The 14256-nt window shown below is 40.5% G+C and overlaps 1 protein-coding gene across 2 annotated transcripts in view; it reads left to right on the top strand.

The window, feature by feature from the left end:
* LOC120798804 (zinc finger protein GLIS1) overlaps window positions 1-14256 on the top strand; it is a 58248-nt gene that overhangs the window by 2752 nt on the left and 41240 nt on the right. The window contains exon 1 of one of the 2 annotated variants that reach the window (XM_040143454.1): window positions 5154-5258. The exons of the other annotated variant lie outside the window; for it this stretch is intronic. The gene's annotated coding sequence lies outside the window, so the exon portion shown is untranslated. Of the gene's footprint in view, window positions 1-5153; window positions 5259-14256 lie in introns of those variants that run through there. 2 annotated transcript variants of the gene reach the window in all.

The following is a 14256-nucleotide window of genomic DNA, read 5'->3' as shown; positions in this document are numbered from 1 at the left end:
AACTAATAACGTTAATGATGGTTTAGTTTCACTAAATGACAGAATAAGCCATGGAAGTGAACCAGCATTCATGCTACCAGCCAGTTGGTATTTATGTTACTAGTACACCTGTGCATTTCCTGTCATGACACTGTTTCCCAGCCTTTTAGGCTTGTGACCTGTTAAAATACAGCAATATCTGCTCACGTTACAGGTTGCGTATGTCTTTGAGTTGTGAGCGGTTCACCCTAAGAATGATGTCCCATACTCGGCTCGTTTTATTTGAATGGTTTTCAGTGACCTGACGAAGTAAAACTATTCAGTGGGGCTCCAGCAATAATAATAAGAATTTTCACTAGCGATTAATCTGCCGATCATGTTCTCGATGAATCGTTTTGTCTAGAAGATGTCAAAATCTTCACAGTGCTTGCTTTGAACAACCAACAGTCAAAATCTCAAATATATTCAGTTTACTGTCATATTAGACAAAGAAAAGCGGCAAATCCTTTGATTTGAGAAGCTGGGTCCAGCAAATGTCTTAAACAGTTTATCAATCATCAGAAAAGTTGCTGATTAGTTTTCTTTTGACCAACTTGTCAGAAACAGAACCTGTCAGAAACAGAAATATGTATTGTTTATTGTATATTTATTTATTATTTTTATTATTTTATTATTTCCTATCTTGTTAATGATACTATGACCCCTCAGCTTTACACTGGACTTAGCTGTAGCTCGGAACCACTTTTGATAAAGTCAAAATGTCTGCAAATTTATATCGGACGGAACCTTTACTTTAAAAACAACAACTATATATTAAAAACAATTGATGGAGAACACAAAATGATCATTCAACTCTCAAATTCAGGGTCCTGGTGTTGTGCGTGCTGCCTCACTGTCACACTGTCGGGTCTTACTGGGACACTTGAATAGAACAGAGCCATTGTTAGTGTCATTAGTAACAACTGTGCTTTTCCTGCTGTGACAAGTCAAAATGTCTGCAGTGAAAAAAGCCTTTTAATATTTATGAAAGACTCTATTGCACCTGAGGAGGGAGAGAGATGGAGAGAGACAGTATGGCAACTAAAAGAGACCAATACCAGCTGTTTTCTGAATCTAGTTAGGAGATGAAACCCTCTACAATGTCCCAGTTTCTCATGGAGAATATGTTCTTTTGTGAATTGTTTTTCGCCCCATCTGGCTTTGTTTTTGAGCACTGTCCCAAAGGACTTGTTTACAGCTCTTTGCATCATCTCGGGAATCAGAAATATAGCTCCGACTCTCAGTTTGACTGTGTAATCAGACACACAGATGAAAGGTTTCTCCACTTGTTTGGCTCCTTCGTGTATTTCTGTCACTCTCAGCAGTGCGAGGTAGGGCCAGAGGTTTGACGGGCTGTCATACAGTACATCCAAGTTTTTATGTGACTGGTGCAAATATAGAAAGGAGAGAGATCATGCTTTATGGATGTCAGTGCAAAACAGTGATGGGAGGGCAATATGTAGCATTAATTCTTTACCCCTGTATAATTTATACAGAGCTGACAATTGCAGAGATTCCATAGGAAATTCTGCAGACCAAAAACCAGAAAATGGTCAGTAAAAGGTCAATACTGTGCGCCACAAGCACACTGAGTACAAAATTATAGGGATACCATTAGAAATAAAAATACCATAAAGTGAAAGAGGACCCATGTGAACCCGTTATTTATTACTAAAGACACTGTCGGTTATTTTATAGGAACATTATTAAACCATACATTTGGAGAAATTGTAGGTTCAGCGTCTTGCTCAAGGACATTTCAATATGTGGATAGCAGGAACCGAAGATCAACCACCGAACCTTTGAATAATGGCCTACCCACTCTTTAAACAAAGCCACACTCATGCCACAGTATGACCATCACCACGAGGATGGTAGGAAAATGTGGTGCCATTAAAAACCGATCAAGAAGAAGGAGCAAAACGCTGTAAATCTGACACTGAAGATTAAGAACTTATTATGAGTTTCTATAAAATATTATAGTGATAATACGGGACCAAAAGCGTACTGTAGATCAGAATCACGCTCGGGTTTGAGTTGCTTATCGTTGTTTGTGTGTTTTCAAACCAGCTTCCCTTAAATTACACCTTGAGGGCGGGATAAAATAAATAGAGTAGAACAGAATCGAACACATTATGTCTTTATGGAAATACCAAGGCAATATCATTTGGAATATGGTTTCAAGGGATCCTTAATAAAGTCACTGACACCATACCAACTGATACCAATAGAGTATTATACTGCAAACAGGTCTAACTTAAGCATGGATAAAATGCACTCTAAAAAAAAACTATTGATCATCAGCTTTCCATAGAGAAATCATGGGAGATCAAAATACTCAAACCTACGAACAGATCACTATTAACTCATCACCAAACTTAACAAACATCAGCCCATTGAAAATCCTTTTTAGAATATGAGTAGAAAATATTATAGCAACACCGAGGGTGGTAGAAATACCTTAGAGTAGGGATAAGGTCGTTATAAACTCGAGGCTCTGCAGACGTACAAGTCCTTTCTACATGTCTGTACTTTAAACAGCTGTTAACGTGCCCTTGTAACCGCGTTTGTTCGGAAAGTCGCCACAAGTACCACAGACACCTTTATTCGGCCTGACCGAAACTGTAATGAAAGTTACTCTCATCTATCTTTTGACCGCTGAATCTCAATCAGGGGAGATCAAAATAGACAGCATCGCGAATACTTCAAAAGTCCAACTGGAATATTGTCAGAAATTTATGGCAACTCTGTGGGTGAGAGAAAACACCATCAAGTATAAAGTCACATTAAGTCATTGTTAGTGTTGGAGGAAGTACTAAGGCACGTTTCTTAAGTAAAAATAGCGGAACCGTTATGTAAAAATAAACTCAAAATGTTACTTGAGTAAAAGTATTATCAGCACTAAATACCGAAAGTAAAACACACATATATTATTATATGTTGCTATTAAATGGGCAATTAGGTTCGTTATTGATTCATAAACACTGAGGCAGCATTGTAATGTTAGCTGGTGGGTTGGAGCTAAAACTGTTCAGCAGTTTAATGTAAAGAAACTACATGATACTTTACATGTTGATCGTGTGTTTTGTATATGACACCTTGGTCTCCAAGGTGACTGGCAACTGTAGCTTTCAGGTAAATGCAGTGGAGTAAAACGTACAATGTGACATAAAAATGTACAAAATTACAAAGTTTCTGAAATGTAGTGTAATAGATGCATGGCCTGATTAACCTCTTAGGGGGGGGGCCCGGGGCAAAACTTCCCTGTCAGGCCCCAATTGACCCCCCCGCTATACTGTCAACGGCAGTTTCATTATGTCCCGGGCGCCAAGAAACCAACCAGTGCTCTACAGCTGAAATGATCGGATGGTTAATCGATTAGTTGATTGAGAGAAAATCAATTGGCAGGAATTTTGATTAAGTCTTTGCTTTCAAGCAAAAATGGCAGAAATGAGAATACTTCTCAGTTTTCTATGATGAATGTAAACTCAACATCTTTGTGTTCTCGACTCTGGATCAGAAAAAAACAAAACGATTTGTGTTAGTTAACTTGTGCTTCAGGGAATAATGATTGGCCTTTTTCACTATTTTGTGACATTTTATACACTGAACAGTTGAACAGTTGTCGTCAGACCTAAGGATAAATATTGGTTGCAGCCTTACAATACTAATATGAAGGAATAATTCCACCCAACCCTGATGTCTTAATGTGTGTCACTTACTTGACACACAAGGAAAACTGAAGCTGTTTGAGAAAGAGCAATGTAACAACAAATGAGCTCAATATAAACTCAAACAATTCAGGCCGTAAAGACACATTTTGAAAAAGCATGGAGGAGCTCTCATAGCGGTGGTTCAGTGGTGTGCAAAATTTCTAACAAGCTCTAAACTCTAGAGACTGTCGTGTGTGTGAAAATCCCACAAGATCAGCAGTTTCAGAAACGCTCAAACCAGCCTGTCTGGCACCAACAATCATCCCACGGTCAGAGTCACTGAAATTTCTCACATTTCTTTCCCCCATCCTGATGTTCGATGTGAACATTAACTGAAGCTCCTGACCTGTATCTGCATGATTTCATGCACTGCATAGCTGCCATGTGATTGGCTGGGGTGATTGATAAGTCCGTGGCCTACGGTAGAAAGGATTCAATTTTAGAAAACCAAGCACATTTATTTTCCCAACATAGTCCCCCTCCTACATTTACACACTTAGTCCAGCGGTCTTGGAGCATACGGATCCCCACAGGGTCATGTCGTGGATCCCGTCGACGGTCTCCTGTGCAGTGACGGTGACAGGCCTTGCGGGACGAGGGTCACCTTCATGGCTCCCTCTGCCACCTTTGAATCCAGCGGCCCACCTCTTCACCATGCTGGCAGAAGGGGCACCATCCCCCTAGTGTTGCCACCGTGTCCTCGTGGACCCCCCCCCCCCTTGGGTGATAAGCCTTTCAGACCGAGGTAGCGACGGCCCATGTCGTCCATTCTCTCGGACGGTGCCGCCTGCCAATTTTCACTTACCTGAAACAGAAATACCACAAGAGCTTTCTGCATAATCGCTCAGAGTTGAACTGCACATGTAACGAGAGCTGTATAACTCATCTCCGTCCATCTCAGGCCACAAACTTGTCAGTCACCCCTCATCTACCTATCTATCTATACATGTTCAGTGTCCCCCTCTCTAACAGACCAGCTGTCCCACTTAAACCTGAAACCCCTTGATGAAGAAAAAAGGGGGTCCTGTCAGGTTCGAGAGTCTATAGCTTTCAAACTTCTAAACCAAATCAGTTTTCTTTAGAGCCGTGCATGTTGAGAGGGCTTTCCGTCATCTCACAGAAACATGGCTGGCGTGAGTGAGTATTTGTTATAGAAGGGCCCCCAGGGCATTTGCCAAAAACTGGCCCGGGTTTGCTGGGCCCACCCTTCGGGGTTCGACTTATAAAAAGCACTGGTAAGCGGCGCAGACACTTATGCCTACACTGAGCGAACACTGTACACTGGCTGCATCCCATCCTCCGTTTAATAAGGTGTGGGGGGTGGGGTGGGGGGGGTGAGTGGGGGGGAGTGCGTGCGTGCGTGCGTGCGAGCGTTACCGTCCGTGCGTGCGCGCAGCAAAGCAGATGCAGCCAGTGGGCTCGCGGTGCGGAGCGCGCTGCAGCGACAGTGGGAAGCACAATCCGCGTGCAGCCAGCGCGAGGCAAAGACCTACCAGCAAGCCGTGAACTATGACTGGACACGAAACGGTAAGAACAGCGCTCCAAATGTAACTCTACTGGACGTATAGTGTGTGTGTGTGTGTGTGTGTGTGTGTGTGTGTTTTAACAATGTTTGCAGAAACAATGACCTGTAGTGACGATGAACGCGTTACCATGTGATTTACGCTTCGTCTTAGATAATAAAGTATCGCAGGAGTCGTCATCATGCAGGTTGAATGGTCTCATGAATTATTTATTTCCACACTCAGTCTCCTGAAATGACTTTTTTCTTTTCTTTTTTTTTTAATCCTCTGGACAATGATATGATTTGCTGGTAGCTGCCTGTGAGCGCTCAAAGTGACTCCAGCCGAGACACGAGCCATTGTTTGGTGGATGTAGGATGTGCAGCATTGCCTTTCAAACACTAACTTGTCAAAAGTTTTGTAATAAATGAAGAAAAACCTCCCTTGACAGAAGAAAATACGTTGTCAAACTTCCGCCTTTTTGTTAAGAAATGCTCTTATCAGCTCTAATTTTACATCTCTATCGTGGGTTACACAATAACTTGTTTTTATTGTGCAACGAGGATTTGAGGAAGGCAATTAATAGACATGCTGCTATATAGTGCAGTGAACTCTTACCCAAATGGTTCCCTGTGATATTTTTCCCTCTTATTACTTATGGGACCGTTCCTTTCCACTCCTCTGCAGTCCACTGATTTATGTAATGTAGCTGGAATGAAGAGTGCTGCGCGGGGGGTGGAAATCTGGCTTACTGAAAGTCAAACAGATGAGGAGGCTTGTTTTAATCATTAGTCTCATGGTATCACTGACATGGAGCTTGTGCTGGGGAATCAGGGTTTATATCCGCAGGCATCGGCCTGTGCTGCCATCGCACAGAGGTGTGTTCGACGAGGGTCGACTGGCAGTTAATTTTATTATTCAAACCGTTCAATGTTACATATGTGGCTGTTAAAGCAGCAACAAACACGTTTTGTGCCGTTCCGCAGGGCACAAAATAACCCCAATACGTCTCTGGGAGGTTGATCAGGTTGTTGATCAATACCAGTGACTCACCAATTATTTCACCAGATGCTCAGATTGTTTGTTCAAGTGCTCAGATGGAGCATGGCGCTTCGAGCAAGAGGCAGCAGCGAGCCAAGATATGTTTCTCCCTAAAATATTTGTTTGCCCTGGCAGTGTACGTTCACCTCGATTTCACACCAGGGGAAGGAAATAACAAAAGCATTTCAGTTTTAGCGGATTGTTTTCCCATCGCTGGCTTTTCAAAATGTAAACAACGGTTTCAAAAGATGTCATTTGGTTACAAGTGAAAGTGTGAACCCCAAAGCTGGATCGATTGATTATACAAGAAGTTGTGAGGCTCAACATTACTTGTCCTTTATTTAGTGGATTTGCCACTGCATGTGTATACTGTATGTGGCTATTGTTATATATATATATATATATATATATATATATATATATATATATATAACAAAAAAAAAAACCAGAGTGAAAGTGAGTTAGTGGATCTTGAGTTGAGATTGTCTTGCATTGCCTGAAATTTTGTCCTCAGAGCACGACTGCATTTTACAAAAGTTATCACTACTTGAGCGAGAAAGTTCATTCTTGACCTTAGAAATAGTAGTTTCACAAAAAAAAATGTTAGCTCAAGGTCCTGCTTTTTTTTGTTTTTGTTTTAATTGAACTTTCAACAGCATCTCTTGGCCGTCGTCAGCAAATTCAGTCTGGTAAGTTGTAACAGTTTGGAAGAGGTCAGTAGGTTTACCTTGAGTTACAAACGATTCCGTCAAACTGTTATCACGACTGTATTTTTGGTGTCTCTGTGGAATAATTGGATCACTAGGTGCCCTCCACCTGTTTTTATGCACATTTTGAATTTGCAATTTTCAGAAATCTCCGTCGTAACACAAGAAATGAGAGAAAATCACCTTAATATTAGAACACAGGTGTTTTCATACTTGGCGGCATATCAATAAAAAATTGCACAAAGTTGATTAAAATTGCAAATGCAACTTCTTCACTTTCTTGCTTTATTTCTGTCAGCACACGTCTCCACCTGAAAGGAGTAACTAGACATTTGTGAAAAACGCTTATTCACTGTCTTGCCGAGGGTTAGACGAGAAGATCGATACCACCCTCATCCTCGCCAAAGTTTTGCATTAATAACTTGCATAAAAGCAGCTGATGTAAACACCTGTTGATCCAAAGCTTCTTTTGGTGACTTTTTTTGGAAATCTGAATAAAATCCGAGCAACGTTGGGATGGAAACAACTCATCACTGCAGTTCCCTCTGGAGGCCAAGAGAGGTCATTTAAAGTCACGGCTGTGTGGCTAACGCCTCTTTAATACCCAGGTTTACATTATGTCGAGCACGATGACCCAATGTATTTCATTAAGGGTCCGAGGTCGCCGAGAAACTCTGATTGTATGGGATGAATTAGTGTTGGGCAAGAAACGAATTTGCTCTCTCTTACATAGATATTTGTTACCGTGTCTCAAAAGGAAAAACCAGCCCGGAGTCTGAGCTTGTCACATCCGATCTCTTGTTGGTTTGAACCGTTGTTTCGCGACAGCCGTGCCTGTGTTCACAGCACGCCGGGTGAGATGGTTCGTCACTTGTTTTCCTCAGCCACCCCGTCCTTACATACCTTTCACGGACATTAACAGTGATTGCCCTACAAGCAGAGCTCATTTTGGTTTGTTTCAGAAATGTTATTCCTGGCCGGAGGTGCGTGCTCTTTTGCAACACCCAAGAGTGACACAGCTGGGTAATACGACCCGCTGCGAGTATTGGAGGTAACTATTTCAACATTGTTTCTGGTGTGTATTAACTGCGGGCCAACGTCTTTTTAAATCATGTTTACTTGGGAAATTACTACAACTCCCAGAACTTTTCTTCTTAGCACAGTCCAGTGAATTAGTGGGGTTATAAAAGCTCCAGCTAATACATGGAGGGCAGTTTATCTCTACATGATGATTATAAACTCCAGATTCTTGCTTGGGGATATTCTCACAATACATGAATGGAAAACAAATGTATTAAAGAAATGTGTGTGCGTGTGTGTGTGTGTGTGTGTGTGTGTCAGTGCGTGCGTATTTGGCCTGTTCAGTTTAGGTTTGAATCCGTGGTTGCAGGCAAACCCATCTTCTTCTTTGTTGAATGAATCATTGATTCTGCATTGGATAGCTGTCAGATCCTTTAATTTAAGTAGCAATACCACAATTTAAAAATAATGAAGAATGAGTTCTTTCAGAGCAGCTATTTGTCGCTACGTAATTGGCATAACGTTGCAGGTGGTTCCAGGTGATGCTAACACTGACTACTTCATGTACAGTGCTGTCCGGCTCAGTTCAGTTTACAATACAATGATTCATTTTGCATAATCTTTTTTTAGTTAATCCCTTTATGGAGGCATTTTGCCTTTATGCTGACAGTGTACATTGGAGAGATGGACAGGAAATGTGTGTAACAATCCCTGCGATGGCTGTACCTACAAGCACATCAAAGTAGTTTAATATAAACCAAAACATGGAAATGTAGTGAAGGGGTACCTCTTTATGATAAGGCACCATTTACACAGGGTTTATAAGCTGTAATTAATGGATTTATTAATGGTTAATACATCATTTACTAATGCTTTATAGATCTGTCATAAGCAAATAATAGGAAGAACTTTTGAGTTGCCAGATTGTTGAAATGTGCCCTGTTTTAAATAAAATGTATCGATAGTAACATGGCTGTGTGTTTCTATTCAGTAATAATGCAGTTATAAATGTTGGTAAACCATTAATAATTCATCAGTCAGATCTCTGCCATGGACTGTTTGACAACTTATCTTCTGGAAAAGGGCTGCAGGACATCTGGACCAAAATCCAATTATTAACTGTTTACAACTGAAGACTTGAGGATATATTACCTTTTTTTATAATTGCAGATGACTTTGAAATCGAGAACTTTGTAACTTATGAGAAAGTGTGAAACCCAGTATGCTTAGAAATGGTTTACCAACAACACCAACTGCATTATTACGGAATAGAGACACACAGCCATATTATTACCAATAAAGTTTATTTAAACAGGCCATGCTGATGGAAGAGAGTCTTTATTCAGCCAACAGAATGGAAACTTAACTTAAAAATGCCATAAAAAAACAGCTCTTACCCTAAACGTTTTACATTTATTGCATCGTTCTTTGTTTGTACTATTTGAAGTTTTATACGCAGATCAACAGCCAGTCAAACTCTATGCATAAATTAATAACTGGTTATACCATAATAAGCCTGTAGTTGTAAACGTTAAATTGGCCTTTTATAAATGGATTTTGGTCCCAAAGATGAGAGGTCAAATGGTCCATCGGAGAGCTCTAAAAAGACAAAGTGTCGTGCTGGAGGTGGATTTTCAACAACCTGGCAACCCAAAAGTTGTTCTTATTAATGGCTTATAATTGATCAGTAAAGCATCAGTAAATGTTTTATTAACCATTAATAAATCCATTAATTACAGATCATAAACTCGGAAATAGTCAGATACAAGTACCTGAAATCTCTTCATACAGTACTTGACTAAATTCATTTATTTTCCCCCTCACGCCAAAAAAAATTAGCTCAGTGTTCTCGCAAAGCAGGTCCCACGTCACATCTTGGAATCACACACATGCACGCACACACACACACACACACACACACACACACACACACACACACACACACACACACACACACACACACACACACACACACACACACACACACACACTCACACACACTCACAAGCACATATGCACTATAATATTATTCAGAATTCTCTCTAATTTAGTAATTCAAAGAAAAGCTTTATTCTGTATATGTTATTGTTGCAAAAGACAGTTTTGGGGATTTGTACTACACCTTAAAGCTGCATTCATTGATTTTTCGGCCACTAGGGGGCAAAGGCAAAAGCTGAAAACACAACACTGACATAATATCACCTTATAAAGTTGCCGTGTTAAACATCAGGCAAACACAGAGCAACCGTGGCATAGATATGGAGTCATATTTTAATCCGTCTGATGAATTTAATTCCATATTCCAACTCCTTTGAGCTTCCTGTTGGAAATACCACACTCCTTAGCTGTTCCAAACCGTTCACTTGCTGGCTGGTAGAATTGTAGTCTACAGTAGTGTAGTGTTAGCAGGTAGTGTACTGTCGAGTTTTAGAGCTTAGTCGAGTTTGAGAGCTCTCACGCAGGCAGCTGTTTTCAGCCGCTTATATTTCACTGCTGGTTTGTCCCCACAAGTGACCTCTTTCACATTACACAAAGTCATTTGTGTAATGTGCATCTTTTTTTTTTTTTTTTTTAAAAAGAGATGCACCTCTGCAGGCTAAGACAGTCTGACAACTTCTTGACACAGTGGTATCCAACTTGATAAAACTGTTTTTGTTTCTTTTTTTGTTTGTTTCTTAAACGTTTATATTGTGGAAATGAAGACACAAGGCTTTTACAAAAGATAACACAATAGAGCTAATTAGTTCACTTCCCATGAGGTCCTCAGTGGGAGGTTGGGGTCGCAGCAGCAAGAGAGCAGAGAGTTTGATTAAGTCAAAACAGCAGCAATAAACCATACTGCTTACTGCTGCTTAAGTTTATTTAACATATTTAACAATATGTTAAATAAACTTAACAACAAAGAGGAATAGTCCAAAAAAAAGAGAATATTATTATGTCAAATTAAAAGTATACTTCTTACAGGGCATGCAGTCACAGCCAGTAGCAACATCATGCGCTGCTTTTGCATGAATTTGTCTTGGGACACGTACACTTAGGGGAGGACCAGACTCAATGTAGAGTAGAGTTGTTGCTATAAAGTTTAAATATTATTACTGGGAGTCACCTAAGACTAACATACAAGCATAACAAATACAGCAGTTAAATTAAAGCGATCTGCGCAGAACTGGTGAAGCAGATGTACACACAGCTTTCCTCGCTTCATCCGCTCCCAGAGGAAGATGAATTTGCATTTCAAAGTTTCAGGACAAAAAGAGTTTGAAAGGATTTGGAGGCCCTGCTGGAAACAAAGGGAGAAACGTTGCACATGAACTAAAATGTGAGTTTTCAGGGATTGTCGGTTTGTTTGTTTTGTTCAGAGCGTTGTTTCGGCATGAATGCATGTTTTAAAGTTCCGATCACAACCTGGACCAAGTGTGTGTTTACAGTATTAACTAATTTTTTAATAAGCTTTTTTCTTTCTTACCGTACACTCCCGGCTTCATTTGCTCTCCTCCCAATCCCAAATGTGCTCGTATTTGATTCCGAAAAATTCACAGTCTTGCGGGGAAAGCTATTGTTATTTGCTCGCTGTGGTCTGGCACAAAAATCTGGGGCCCATACATCTGCAGCCTCAGTGGACCCCTTCCCCTTTTTATACATCCTCTTCCATGCCTGTACAAATAACAAAATCAACATGTAAACGAATGCGTCTGTAGTGGTTATCAGTGTAATCAGTAGTTAAGGGGTTTTTTTAATTAACGTTTTTTTTCTCAACATACTGCAATTATGGTACGAAGCTTTCACCATGAAGTTTTAGAACATTATTTCTGTCACAGTTGTTTAAGATCTTCATACACCTGAGCGTAGGACAAAGGTGAGAAGCCATTTAACTTTAACTCTTACACTGAAGGCCAGTAGGCCTTGTTGTGCATGTTGGACGGTCGGATAGCTTCAGAAAACAGCCCCCCCCGCCTACACCTCTCCGTGTTGCAAATCTCTTTTCAGTGTAAATGAAAATGCTTGAAATGGCTTTTAGCAGCAACCTTATGAGTTCAACTTGTGTGAAATCCTCAGTAACATGAGAATATGCGATAAGGGCGCTGCAGCCGATTCCCTCTCTGAGCCCATTAACACCTAGGAAAGTGGGATGACTATCCAATCTCAAAAAAAAATACAAGTGTGAACGCATCCAAGAAGCAACCAAAAAGGACTGAAATCCAATCGCTCAAACCACTTCCGGAGGCAGACTGAGGCGCAGATGTTGAAAAGGTTTAAATGCATCCAGCGCTCCAAGATGCACACTTAATCTTTACTCTTTCCGCAGTGTCACTATGTCAGTAGTCTGTGGAAATAGCTACTCACTGTCTGATCTCCTTGACACATCCATGGTTTGTCTCGTCTATCTGCTGTAGCGTTTATCCCCTGATCAGATAAACGCTACAGCAGATAGACGAGACAAACCATGGATGTGTCAGTGGTTTATCTGATCCCTGATCAGATAAACCACTGAATGATCTGTGTGGGCGAGAGCAGCGGGAGTTAAAGTCTGTGAAGACGATAACATTTTAGTCTCGGTCGTAGTTAATAAATACAATCCATTCATGTGTTTGTGGTTAGTTGTTAGCTACCGCTGGCTAAGCTGCTATTGTGTTAACTAAACATTCATTCCCGCCAAGTCCATGAACGCATGAGGGCTGTCCAAATCCAAGATTCATCAAGTCCACAAGCGGCCTCAAGCGGACTTTCTGAAGACCAGAGAGTCCTCTTGGGTCGCAGACTTCACCAGACATAATCCATAGCAATATAGATGTAACGATTTGAAAAAAACAAAATAAAATAATAATAATATGAAATTTGTACCATATTTATTTTTGAAGACGGTTTGCTTTCTTTTTAATTTTTGTTGTATAAGTTTATTGATGTAGTAGGGTTTCATTCAAATTTGTTAGAATCTGGAAATAACCCGAAATAATCTGTCAAACTATTTATTCAGCCAAGGGGATCGCTTAACTTATCAGGCAAATAACATGCCATTTTAAAACTGCAGATTGAAACCAAATTTTAATGCCAGGCGTTTTGAGGGTCCATCTTGTGGCCCTGTTTACTCAGCTGGACTATGACGCCACTGTCTGTTTGTTGTGCAAAATAAGTTTTCCCATGACATCATGTGGACGAGTGCTGCATGAAGAGCTGGAAAGTGTTGCCTGATATACTCTAGTCCTGACTAATCTATTGGCGAAAAATACTGATGATTCACCAAACACAGGCTATAAAAAAAACCCACTAGATGTAAAACATAATCTATTTTCACAAGGTTTTCTCAGACCAAATACCACCCAAAATTTGTTTGGAAAGACATGTTGGAGTCAGTTAGTACCCACCGCACCAGAACCAGTCCCTTAGCGAAGAGTTTTAACAGATTTCTTGTGAAGCTGCTCCTATTTCAAGACGCTGGCAGGCTGGTCGAGTCCAACTCGAGTCTATAGGCTGCTGCTGCTGCTGCTGGCCGCCCTGCTGTATCTGGTTCACGGGCTCTGCTCACACTGTCTTGTGGTTTGGACTGAGCCACTGTCATTTCACTGGAATTTCCTGCCATCTGCACTCAGTCAAAGTTTCTCACAGATTCACACCTGCTTGTAAATCTTTAGGTCTGCCAGTAGGAGAGGACGGAGGGATAGGTAAGCACTGATCAACAACACCCCCCCCCCTTTGGCTGGAGTTTAAAATTAATGACATGAAAAGTGACTTGTTTGTAAAGGAAATGTGATTTGGTACACAGAGCTTTTGCTGATAGTGAGACGGAAAGATGAGATGGTGTATTTTAACACAGGCGTGAGAAAATTACTGAAAAGTATTCACATTTCTGGCACTCGTAAATCAATCCCATGGTGATGTTGGAACTAGTATTCAGATCCTTCGCTTGAGTAGGAGCAGCAATACATCAGTGTAAAAAAACTCATCTTGTCAGGTTATCTGCAGGTCTGGAAAAGTCTTAAAAACCAAAAAGAATTCAGTTCTCTCAAGGCCTAAGAAGATTTAAAAAGTCTTATTTTTTCTTGTTCGCCGTACACGGTAACAGTAGCTATGAAATTTGGCTGAGGTAGAGCTAATTTTAACTAGTTTATATAGTTTTCTGTCGTTTAATCTTTAAAAGTGCATCAAAATTTATCGCATCGTATTAAAATGTTAATCAGCAATGTATCGAGTAACTATATCTCAAATAAATGTAAATAGTACTATATCTTCCTCTGAAATGTGGTGTAGAGGTACGAT

The sequence above is a fragment of the Xiphias gladius genome, chromosome 14 (genome assembly GCF_016859285.1).
Source record: "Xiphias gladius isolate SHS-SW01 ecotype Sanya breed wild chromosome 14, ASM1685928v1, whole genome shotgun sequence".
In the NCBI taxonomy this organism is placed as follows: Eukaryota; Metazoa; Chordata; class Actinopteri; order Istiophoriformes; family Xiphiidae; genus Xiphias; species Xiphias gladius.
This window is presented reverse-complemented; position numbering and strand designations above follow the sequence as displayed.